The following is a 12,263-nucleotide window of genomic DNA, read 5'->3' as shown; positions in this document are numbered from 1 at the left end:
ATTAATCTTCCTAATTATGACATGTGTGTTTTTCTTCATGCCTTATTTTCTTAATCCGTTTATTCAACTACCTCTATCCCCTTTGGCCTTAATGCCCTTATTTATCCTCTCTTCCTCTCAGGCACTTTCCCTTCTTCCCTGTGTCCCTCGCCTCATTTAATTCTGAAGTAACTTCATTAAAATTATCCAGTTGATCCTGCATGCAGGTGTGAGGAAAAATGACTTGCAAATCAAACAATTCCTAACAAGCAAGTGTGTTTTCCTTGGCGGCAGGAGAGTTTTCCTGTTGATCTTACACACAGCAAATCCTCATCTCACATGCAGGCTGGATGGTGGCAGCACAAATATCAGTTATCAATCAGACAAAGCCACTGTGGTGGTTTTTATTATGTGCAGCTGTATGCTGCAAATGAAAGTGGCACACTGTATCAGAGTCACTGGATGTGGTATTTGCTGTACCGAGTGTAAGATTAGTGAGATTGTGTTTACCTGGCCTGCAGAGGACTGGTGTGCTGCTGTTGAAAGGGCCCATTGATAGGCCTGAAGCCTGGGCATTTCCTGCTGGGCCCCTGCTGACAGCACTAACGGCGCTCTTGGGAGCTCCCTGTCAGCAGCTTCCACCCTCCATAAAGCAGCAGCTTGAAGCAGCCTGACTATCAACAGCCTCTGGAGTGAGGTGAGGGGTCAGGGGTCAATGCGAAGATGAGGAGGGGGGCGGGGGAGGGCAGCTTCAGTGGGAAATTTTCTCCAATCCTTGATTCTTCTCTCGCCCTTAATGACAGCCATCTCGATCCGCTCTTGTTGCTGGTTATGGAGGAGGTGTTGCCATGGTTACACACACTTTGATTCATACTGTACAGTGACATGTATCTGTGGTTGATCTGTTGACCAGAAACCATGTGGTTGTTAAGTCATGAATGGATGAATGGATGCCAATCAAATATGAATATCCAAATATTAAATGCGTGAAGGGATTATACAGTCAGTTTTAAAGAGGAGCTATGTAAATCGGTCACTTTTCTGCTGTTTTGCTAACCCTCCTCGCATGTGCATTTGTTTACAAATGCTGGCAAGAAATCAATCAATAGAGCGATGGATAATGTTATATAAAAGATGTTACCACGTATATTTGTGTAGTCTTATCTGTCATAAATAAGAGATTATTATTATGTCACGGTGCCACAGAGACGAGAGCTGGGACACCGGGGCGGCAGCACTGATCTTACAAGGTTGGTTTTCAGCCAAGAGATGCAATAAATGACATGCACGTGGAAGGCAGAGAGCCTCCATTCTCCCTCGTAAAGCTGTTTAATTAAGGTAAAAATGTAACATAGTTAGCATAAGCGGGTGCTAGGGGCAGATGATGGCCGCCACTGCTAGCGGAAGTTAGCGTCGAGCTAGCGGGTGGTGACTTTTTTTGTCAAAAGCGACTTTTTCCGGCGTGTTTCTGGTTTGAAGACTCCAACATGAAAGACGATGACGTCATTTAGTGACTTCTAGCGACTTTCATGACAGGCAATAGCGACTTTCCTTACTGAGGAGTTGGCAACACTGATTCGCCGCTAGCACTCGCTAGCATCCGGGACAGCTAGCGGGGCCAGCAGCCCTCCTACTTGTGCTGCACAAACTTCACCTGAGCTCTGTCATTGGCTGGAGAAAACACGACTCTTCACCCAGAAGCGTCCCCGTGCACAACAAAACAAAGCAAAAGACCAAAATACAGGTGGGGGAAGGGGGCTCTGCAGACACAGTCACCACCACACAGGGCAAGCCCATAGGTGATGATTGAGTCAGATTTCATAAGTCTAGCGTTTATTTTTGAGCAATAACCTCTACCTACCTCTAAAGCTACAGCTTTGGTACAGATGTTGCCATAAGCAAACATTAGCTATAATGTATCAAAAATTAAATAAAATAACTGAAACTGACAAAATCAAATATAAATCATTAATCAGTAACGGCTCAATTCTTTACATTCATTCTAATTAGCATTAGCAAGTTACTTATATGACATCTTCATTCAGTTTAGGATGTGTGGTCATCTAGGCTATTGTTTTAAAAACTCAACAGCTGTATCCTCACAGTTCAAAGTGTGTCTGCATTCCTTCTGGTTTGAAATGATGCAGCCATATTAGGATGTTTTTCAAGTAGACATTTCTGAGGGTTCATCCCCCACTTTGTGTTTTTATTTTCCAGTCAGACTCAGTCATGCCACAGCCAAACCAAACCAGCCCGGTGGGCATCCTCCAAGGTTCCCTGCCTCTCTTACAGCCCCTGACTCTTCCTGTGATCAGCCACCTGCCTGCACAGCTGCTGCGCCTCTGCTCATTAGCTCCTCAGGATATAGATGCAGTCACTGTTGTACTTTGCCAGATTGTTTATGTTGCCTTTTTGCTGTATGGTTTTGGGGCATTCTTACGTCTCGGTACCTGTTGTCTGCTCCGAATGCCTGTTGCGATAGTTTGTTCAGGTGCCTGAGCTGTTTTTCTGATCCTGTCTGATGGAGTTTGACCAGCTGTAAGCCTGATGTTTTAAAGAGTAAACAGCAGCACACACTCAGGTCTTGTGTATGTGTGTGTGTGTGTGTGTGTGTGTGTGTGTGTGTGTGTGTGTGTGTGTGCACATCTTGTGTCTGCTTATCGCCGTTCTCCTCCTGGGTCTAATAAAATCACAGCACTGGAAGAAACCTTTTATAGCCGCTTTTATCAGAATAGTCAGGAAACCAAATGTGTGCCAAAAAATGACAGTTGATGCAAAAATGAACAACAATATTGAGGCCTTTGGATTGCATTCATCTCATATGGAAACATCAGCAGCACTGTCCTGGCCACCATTTATGAACATACCAAAGGGTGAAATATTCCGAAGATGAAGGATCAATGAGTTCACGTTTTGAAAGCAATAATAGATTTTTCTGTCCAAACTGTGTGTGTTTTGTGATTTCAGATGGCCTCCTTCCTCTTATCTACAGGGAGGAACAATAATAGAGAGAAAGAAAACGAACAATAGAGGAATAACAACGGCAGCACTTTGAAAGTGTTGTGGTAGAATTCAATTTGACAAACTGAAAAAGTCTCTAACCTACAGTGAAGGAAAAAGAGAGGGGAGTCACGGTGGTGGAGGAGGAGGAGGAGGAGAGGTCATTGTGTAACTGAACCTCTTCCACATAATAACCTGTATGACTGCTGTTATGATCTCTGTGTGTTTAGATGATTAAATCCCAGTTAAAGTGCTGAGCCTTTACAGGCTGAGCTAAATATAGCACACACACACACACACACACACACACACACACACACACACACACACACACACACACACACACGTGTGAGAGTGAACACACAGGTCAAGCTGTGTGCATGTGTGTAGTTATCAGAGGGTTATTCTTGTCTTACATCTCTATTTTCAGCAGTGACAGTGAGTCATTTATTTAATAACTATCTCAGTTTAAATTAAATCCATGTTCATTTGTGTATTCTGTTTCACGAGCAAGTCACCTTTACCTGTTTGGATTATGACTCCAGGTTTTTTTTTTGTATATCTAATTACCGTTTGCAATAGGATAATTGAAGATTTATCTTATCACATTGTAGCACAAATTGTTTCCTTATCGCCACCGTTAATAGAGAAACATCAAATCATGCAAAGACTTAAGATTCTCATCACCTTTTTGGTTTCCACATTATCTCTTGAACTGAGGCTGGCCTGCTGCGAGCTTGCCTGACCTTTCTGACTTAGCCTGTATGGAAAAGAAAAGTTTTTTTTATTATTATTATTATTATTTTCTTTACGTGATTAAAGTTAACTTTTGCAGGTTGAATTATTCCCCCCAGCATTGACACTTTATTGAGCAAAAATGATGACAAGAACATCGGACACCTCCATTTTGTAACCTTCATCATGAGAACAGAGGCTCAAAGGTAAATGTACTTCTACTACCTCCTTTTTTAAAGATAAGGGATGATGCAATGTGATGCAATGCCCATTCCTGAGAGTGCAATACAAATGAACAAAATGTTAAGGGTAAGGAGTATAAAGATCACCAACTAGTAACTAAACCAAGGAATAGTGGACAGTAGTTCGATGTGAGGACTTTAACTGCTCTGAGGTGCCAGTCAGCTCAGTATAAACGCCAGACCGGCCCTCTCTCCGAAGTTAATGAAATTTGCCTGCCAGCATCTCTAAAACTCAATAATTAACTCATCACATTTGGGATGTTTAAACTGTGAGGCATCTCCCTATGAGGTGGAGGTGGTGGCGGTGGTGGTGGTGGTGGTGGCAGGTGGGAGGGCGGGGCACAGGGCAGTTGCTAGGAAACTGCAAAGGGAGAGAGTTAAGACATGGTGCGCTTTGATCGCCAAATGGGTAAAGTGAATGCCACGACGTTCATGGGTTTGATTCATATCCGTTTTATCTCTCTTCCTGTTTGTCTCCCGATTATTAACTGTCAACTGAAGGCAATGAGCAAAAAGAGATTAATAACTGAATTACAGTCTGGAGCAGTGGAGCTGGCTCTGAGAAGACAGTTAAAGTCCCCCTAAACCAAAAATTTTTTTTTTAACATGTCAATGTAGTGTTTGGGTTCTGCTACAAGACATTTCAGCAAGTCACTAATGCACGCCATAACTGAGCATTTTAGATTTGAAAATGCAGTTTCAAAGCCAGAGTCTGAAAAAGTTGGATTCAGTTTTTCAGCACCCAGTCAGGTTTAATATGTCACAATCCCTAGCAATCCCTCCTTTTTTGCATCTCATTTGTTGTTGACGTTGGTGGTGACACTTCACATGTACTTATACAGCTGGATGTGATGATGCAGTATCATTAGTTGACGTGGCCGAGAGGCGTTACTGCTGCTTTCAATGTGGGAGACCAGGGTTTGAATCCAAGTGTGAGCTTCATGTTTTGATATTGCCACTCCGTCTTCCCTGCCCCCGCTGACGCTCATCGCCGTTCCTGAGCAACCTGGTGGCGGTGGGTGGGTGCAAGTCATGGCACATTTGCATACTCATGAATATTCATAAAACCTGGAATTTTTCAATGAGGGAGAGATAGAAGACGTGTTTTTAGCCTCTTTGAGAGTTTTATTAAACAACTTTTTTGTGGGAAAGCAATTTTATTCAAAAAAATAGTCATAGCAGAGCATTTTTTACAAATTTTAAAATGCCCCTTTAGGGGGACTTTAATGTACCTAAAATTCATTGCAACAGCTTTGACTATGCTTGCATTGATTACATAGCAAGATAACACATCTTATATGTATATCTTTGCGCTGGTCATGTTAGTCAGCTAACCCCGCCCCCAGCCTCTGATGTAACATGTTCTTGGCTGTAAACCAGCAAGGAGTTGGTGCTGGTCTGGAACCAGTTTGGGAAAGAACTGGTGCTAAGACAGGATCTGGCTCCGAACTAGCGTAAGAACCAGCTGGGTGGAAAAGGGGTAGAAGATACTCCCTGAATCAGCATGTTTTAAAGTTTGCTTCAGTATCAGATGACCCAGCGATTCCTTTATCTACATCCATGTGTATACTGCATACAGATTACTCATTCAGCATAGTTTTGGTGCCAGGCTATCAAAATGTCAAAAGACATATTTGCCAAAACGTGGAGCTCATGTTTTAGCCCAGAGTTGACCTCACTGAATCCATAGCCACAGGCAAGAGACGATGTTGGCGGGCGGGGGAAGTGTCAGAGGGGTGGCCACAATGTCAGACTTGGAAGACCCTCACCTGAGAGAGTGATATTTCAGATTCAGTATCAGTTTAATGTTCTGTCAAACACCAGATCACATGGACAGACAGAGTGCAGCCCTGCGGTGTGGCTAGGTCTGAGGTCAGGGGCGGCCACATTAAAGATGGTGGTTTTCAGGGGACCTCCGCAGCCTGCCACCTTGGCGTTGCTCTCACAGAAACAGCTGCGTCCTGAGTGCCAGCTGAAATCCCTGTCAGATAACCCGGAGTTCACCCTGCCTGACCACTGACACACTGCCGCCGGCTGTCCACCCTGTCACTCTCCATGACCCTTATCACTTATCACCGGTCTGATCCCAGCATATACACATGGTCACGTATAAACACTTGGAAACCACACAGATGGCCTCCAAGAGGACTACACACACACACACACACACACACACACACACACACACACACACACACTCCTGTATGAACTCAAAGTGAGTCACACTTTCTCCCACTTATAATTCATGCTGAATGACGCTCTTTGATCACACTGGTGTTTACCGAGCCGTCCAGCATCTCCGCTTATTTTCACGGTATTAAATGGCATCAAGGATGGCTACGAATGCTTCCTGGCATAATCATTCAGAATGTGCAGGTGAATACATTGAAGCGATTAGCGTTAATATGGGGTTGCGCTCTGCATCAGTCGGCTGTCCGATAATGGGAGACCTGCATTCAGAGCATCTCATCCCTAAAAGGATCAGGATTGTCACTGATCCATTGCACAACCTCAGAAGCTCTGTCCGCTCATTTGTTCATTACATATAGCGGCTATTTGTGGGTGTCAACACATGAATGTGTGTTGTGTATTTTGGTCAAGTTGTTAATAAAGTGGATCCACAGTCTGCAGCCACCTAATTACCACAATCCATAGACATGAGAGGAGCGTTAGACACAGACAGACATAAAAGCTGCGCTTGTTTCAGCCACTGAGAATCCCTACTGCATAAAGAGTGAGAGTTGAGCTTCAGTTGTCTGGCTGTGGACACCAATGTAGTTATCCATAGTTATTTTCTTTATGCTGCTTTCTAATCCACTGAGAGGACACATACATGGTGTGCTTGTAGTGTCACCTGCATCCTGCACCTGCAAGTAATAAGTATAACACAATGTTCAATACACTGTAATTTAATGCTGCATATGGGCACTGTATAGTAGAGTAAATGTGGTTGACTATGTTTAAAGCAAAAATGTGTCATGACAGAAACTTTTAATGTTGTCTTTTTACATGAGGGTTCAAACTAGTGTCCCATCTTGCATTGAAGGGTGGAACATTTGCAAACTTTAATGTCACTCATAATTAGGGATGCAGGATAACTATCAGCCCGATATTGGCTGATAATTATCGGCAATTACACAGTTAAGTCCAATAATTACGTTACTGTACTAAAGTCAATTATAGTTTGCCAACATTGCTCATTTTCAGGCTGTTTGCCCCCTAGGTTGATTTTAAACAATAATAAATGTTGAATTTGTGGTGATTACAGTAGTCAGATGCAGAGCTATAATGTTAAATAATTATAACCTCAGATGTGTATACAAACTATTAAAAATGTTATTGGTTATAGATATTGGTGAGAAAATATTGTTATTGTGCATCCCTACTCATATGTCTGTTGTTGTATCGATGGATACAGTACAGTACTGATCATGCAGTGAGCATAAGCTACTGTACTACTAATATGCAAATACGTTTTGAAGGACATGTAATCCAGCCTGGATTGAAGTGAATATCAACATGATGACATCATTAAGTCTAAAAATGATGCTATGTAACAAATAAGTAAAATATTAAATGATTAATCCTCTAATTACATAGTCAGTCTCACAGAAAGACACACATTCTGTGTCTGCTTAAATCTCTTGTCTGCACCATAACAGTTACATGCCACTGCTATATATTACATAGATAAATATGTTTTTATTGTCATTGCATAATCATAATCATAATCATAATCATAAGTACAACAATGCAACGAAATTGGACCGCATATGGTGATGTGATAAGACTGTAGGTAATAGGTTCAAAGTATAAAACATGACAAGTATGTAGATTAGCCTCTCCTAATCTACATACATATCATGGTTTACACTTTAAACCTCTCAACATTCACTCTGTCGCTCTATAACATCACCTGGGTTCTTCCTTTGCTTCAGCGGTGGTACCTGCAGCCACTGAGGGGCTTTGTCACTCAGGATGACAGTCTCCATTTAACACAAGCCATTGTTTGCTTTGTAAAACCAGAATGCTTTCTACTCACTTAATCTGGCCACATGCAGGAGTCAGCATTCAAATTCTGCTCTTTGGTGTCACACATTAAGTTCTATGTCGCTGCCGTCCACCTCCACATCCTCCTTGCAAATTGCACGCATAACAATCAATGTCAAGCTTCCTGTAATGGAAAAAGGAGCAAACATAATCCAGGCAGCAGTTTCATTTCCTTAAGAACAAAATTGCAATTGATGAAACAAAGATACGGCTGTTCAGTGACCCTATTAGCAGAGAAGGTCAAGTGTGAGTAAAATGGGTTGATACATGCAGGTTTTTATTCTGACTGACTGCACCAGGTGATCATTAGTCCAACTCTACATTTCGTGCTTCATATTAGCGGAATGACCTTGACACCTACAATCTGTTGTTGTTTACCCTTCGCCGCGCATTGTTCCTCCTTCTTTATTTATTGCAATATAAAGCTGACAATGCATGATATATACAGTATGTGTTTGTATAATTTATGTATATATTGTGGGGCTCAAGTAAACCTTCCCACTGCAGCTTTATTATCACTGCCTGATGATAAGATTTAAACAGATTTAAAACTTTAAGAAAAGGCATGATAAATATGACTTACACACACTGCACGCACACACACACACACACACAAAGTGTACGCTCTGTGTAAGAGTAAGCAGACCGGTCCTGCCTGTAGTGGTGGTGGGCTTTAGATAAGAATATCAGTAATCTCAGCTCTTCTTATCATGCTGCTACAATAACATGACCCTAATCCTACACTGCACTGAATACATTCTTTAAAACCTATATTTGTGCTGCCGAGAATCTGTGAACCATTGAGCTCTCTTATCACACAATGTCTGCCCCACGAGGACCTCGGCTTCCTTGTCATTCCAGCGACAAGAACTTGTAGGAAATGTAGTTACTGCGTCCTCCTCTGCCTCTGGCTGCTTCTTGTCTTATATTTCATCATCTTGTCAGCTTGTTCCCCGCCACCTTCCCCTGCTTTATTCATCCATTCAGGTACAAGGAGAGCGAGCTGCGGTCAGAACTTTTTTTTTTTTCAGAAAACAGTCTGAAGCCGTGCTCCGCGGGCCGACCGGCTGGTCTCTCTTTTGATATCTTAAAGTGTGTCTGTGCTCATGTGCGATTCTGAAAGGATTTCCCGCCAGCAGAGTTAAGTCCTCAAAGTCCAGCCACGCTCTTGCATCTGAAAGATAACCTGCCGTGTGGTCACTTACAGATTCTGCTCTGTGAGGGTTTGAAAAGCAGCTCCTTCCCACTCACTTCTGTCCCTTCTTCACTTGTTCTTTTTCTCCCATCCTTCCTCCCCATTTCCTCTCAGATGTGCGCTTCAAAGTGCGTCACGGATCCGGCTGTTTATTCCCAGCCTTCCTGCAGGCGCCTTCTCCTCCTGAGCATCACTTTCATTTGCCACAGTGGCTCTGATGGCCTGTCAACTCTGCCACACATGCTCTGATACTGTATGCGCAAAGTAATTCACATGCTTAAGAAAAAAAAGCACATCTCATTTAAGAGGGAGAGGGAATCGTGAGCACATATACCCACCCTCTGTATTTATACCTAAAGCACACACACATATCCACAATCAGCCGGGCAGGGGAGGAGGGTATGACAGTGAGGAACTGCACACACAATAAAATATGCTCACATCTGCAGCTGTACTACTTATCCCGGCTTTAAAGAAGCCTTTGCATCTTGCTTGTTCTGTTGGGCGGCGTGCCCTGGGTACAGCCGAATGCATTAATTACATATGCACTGCTATAGATCCACTGTCTAACTCTGCTGATTGCCTTCACCCACCGCATGTCAAACCTAATTGCAATTGTTAACCTTAAAGTTGCTCCTATAAATGAAATTGACAATCTGTCAACTTCGATTAAGTTGGTTAATAGAATGGATTGTGTAATTTCCTTTAAACCTTAGCTCACCTTCCACTTTTCATACAGCCGCCATGCTTCAGCTGTGCTTCCAGTTTGGCTGAGTGGTAAAGCTGAGACAGCAGAGTGTAAAGGTCCTCTGCTTTAACACATGTCAAATATTCATCAACCCCCCCTCCCACACACACACACACTTTTTTTTCCTGAGTGGTGCCCTGTGACCAGCACTTCTCCAAGTCTGAATATAGCACCAGTGATCTTGGGATGCTGCGTTGCGTAATAAAGTCCAGAGTGTAATCGCTTTCAGGATTTAATAATTTATGAAGAAATGTTACACAACATGCAGAGGGTCTCATGTAATAAATTCATATTTATTTCATTCTAGAGACACATTGCATTTGCGTTTTCACACATATTTCTACACCCAATGAGGAGCAGCAGTAGACTGGAAGCACACAGCTGATGATACTCTTTAAAACGTGACTGAGCCACAAGTAGATTCAGATTCAGAACTCCATGTTCTATGGTTTCTTGTGTCCTTGCCCTTGGCTATATATGAGTTATGTATATATATATATATATATATATATAAAATCCTGCAACATGGTTCAATATGCAGATCAATTACTCTGTATCTTGCAGGGAAATAATTTCAATCAGCGTGGAGAACATGGATCTGTAACTCTTAATGATTAGTCACGAAAACGGTCTCACTGACTCACTCTCTATCCGATCCTCTATATCACTCTGAAGTCAGGGGCTCAAACAGGCGATGGAGATGCTGAGGCTCGTGGGTATAAAAGGCTCAGTGTTAAAAAATGGAAAAACAGGAAGAGACCCCTCAGGGTCCGGAAGACAGACGTAGGCAGCCATCTTTATTCATAGTCCTGTCCGGACCTTACATAGTTATAGCAGGACAAAAGGAATAATTGATAACATGGATTATGTCGGCCCAGTTGCGTTGCTCCTGTTTGTGTTAAGATATGAAGAAAGGAGACCAGCATCCTTAAACACTAGTCGAGAACAACTCTGTCATTTAAAGTCAAAGTCCTTCCACAGGGCCCCATAGCTCTGTTTATATAATGTATTCAAAAAGTAATTAGATTTGTGCACATTAACTTATTTTTTGTCATTTTAAGGCAAAGCATTCATGGTGGTAAACCAAGCTTGAAATTAACTGAGCAGTTCTGCACCCCCATCCCCACCCCCCAAAAAACCCTCAGAATAACAGACATGATAGAGATAATAAAGTTTGTAAGGCAACATATTTCTGGAGGGATTATTTCCTGGTTGAACTTTCATTTCTTTGTGGAAATATCATGCCACCGACAATAACCAGAGTCTGATAGGAGGAGCAGAGTGATTTCAAAACACAGAGAACACAATAATCATAGAAGCGACAAAGTTTGACACAATAATTTAAAACGCCTTGGTCACTGTGACGGATTATCTTGCTCAAGCAATTCTCGGGGCGTTGGAATTTGATTTTCATAATCAAAAAATCATCACAGAGAATGACTTGTTCTTTGGGGAGACGAATGAATTTTAATATCTTGAGTTATACTCACTGCTCGCTGACACCTTCAGGAGCAACAGAGTTGTCCTAGTAATGCATCAGACTGTGTGGTTGATACTGTCTCTGTACTGACACACAGTCTGTCAGGCTTCATTCGCTTCAGTTGCTGCAGGAAAACTGGAAGTTCATGTTTCTTAATCCCTGAAAAGTGACACATTTTCAACATGATTTTTCAGTTTTTTGTGACTTAAACTTTCTTCTTTTTTTTTTTTTTTTTTAAACCTTGGGCAGTTTACAGCTTACATTTGTACAATTTAATGAGTAAATGACTCAAACACTACTGTAAGACACTTTAACCCTAATCCAAGTAGAAGAAGATACCAGTTAACATTGCCAAGTCATATCAAGTCAAGTAAAAAAAAAAAACGTAAAAAAATTTGAAAAATACCCGTGCACAGTGAACAGTCTAGGTGCTGGTAGCGTGGCGTAAAAGTGCAATCAATAGAAAGAAAACCACAAAATGTGGCAACATACTGCACACTAAGACTGTACTATGGAGGATCTATGATTTATTTAAGCAACGTGTTTCGCATATAGCTTCTTTAGGCTCGTATTTGGGCCAGGAAGTGAAGGGTTTTTAACACAGGAAACGGTACTCAGTCAATCAAATTTACATACGTAATTAACAGGTGAAACACATATAAAACAGACAAATTTCAATGGCTTGGGACTACCATTATACTAATATTATGTTGAAAAATAAACATTAAAATTCATTAAGCAGCTTCACATTACATTAAAGTACAGATGCACCTCCTGTGACCAACCAAAGAAACACATACAAAACCAACTATATAACAATACAGTACAAGTTGG

Source organism: Trachurus japonicus, chromosome 4 (assembly GCF_045865225.1).
Source record: "Trachurus japonicus isolate A0001 chromosome 4, Traja_1.0".
Taxonomy (NCBI): Eukaryota; Metazoa; Chordata; class Actinopteri; order Carangiformes; family Carangidae; genus Trachurus; species Trachurus japonicus.
Note: the sequence above shows the minus strand (reverse complement) of the source record.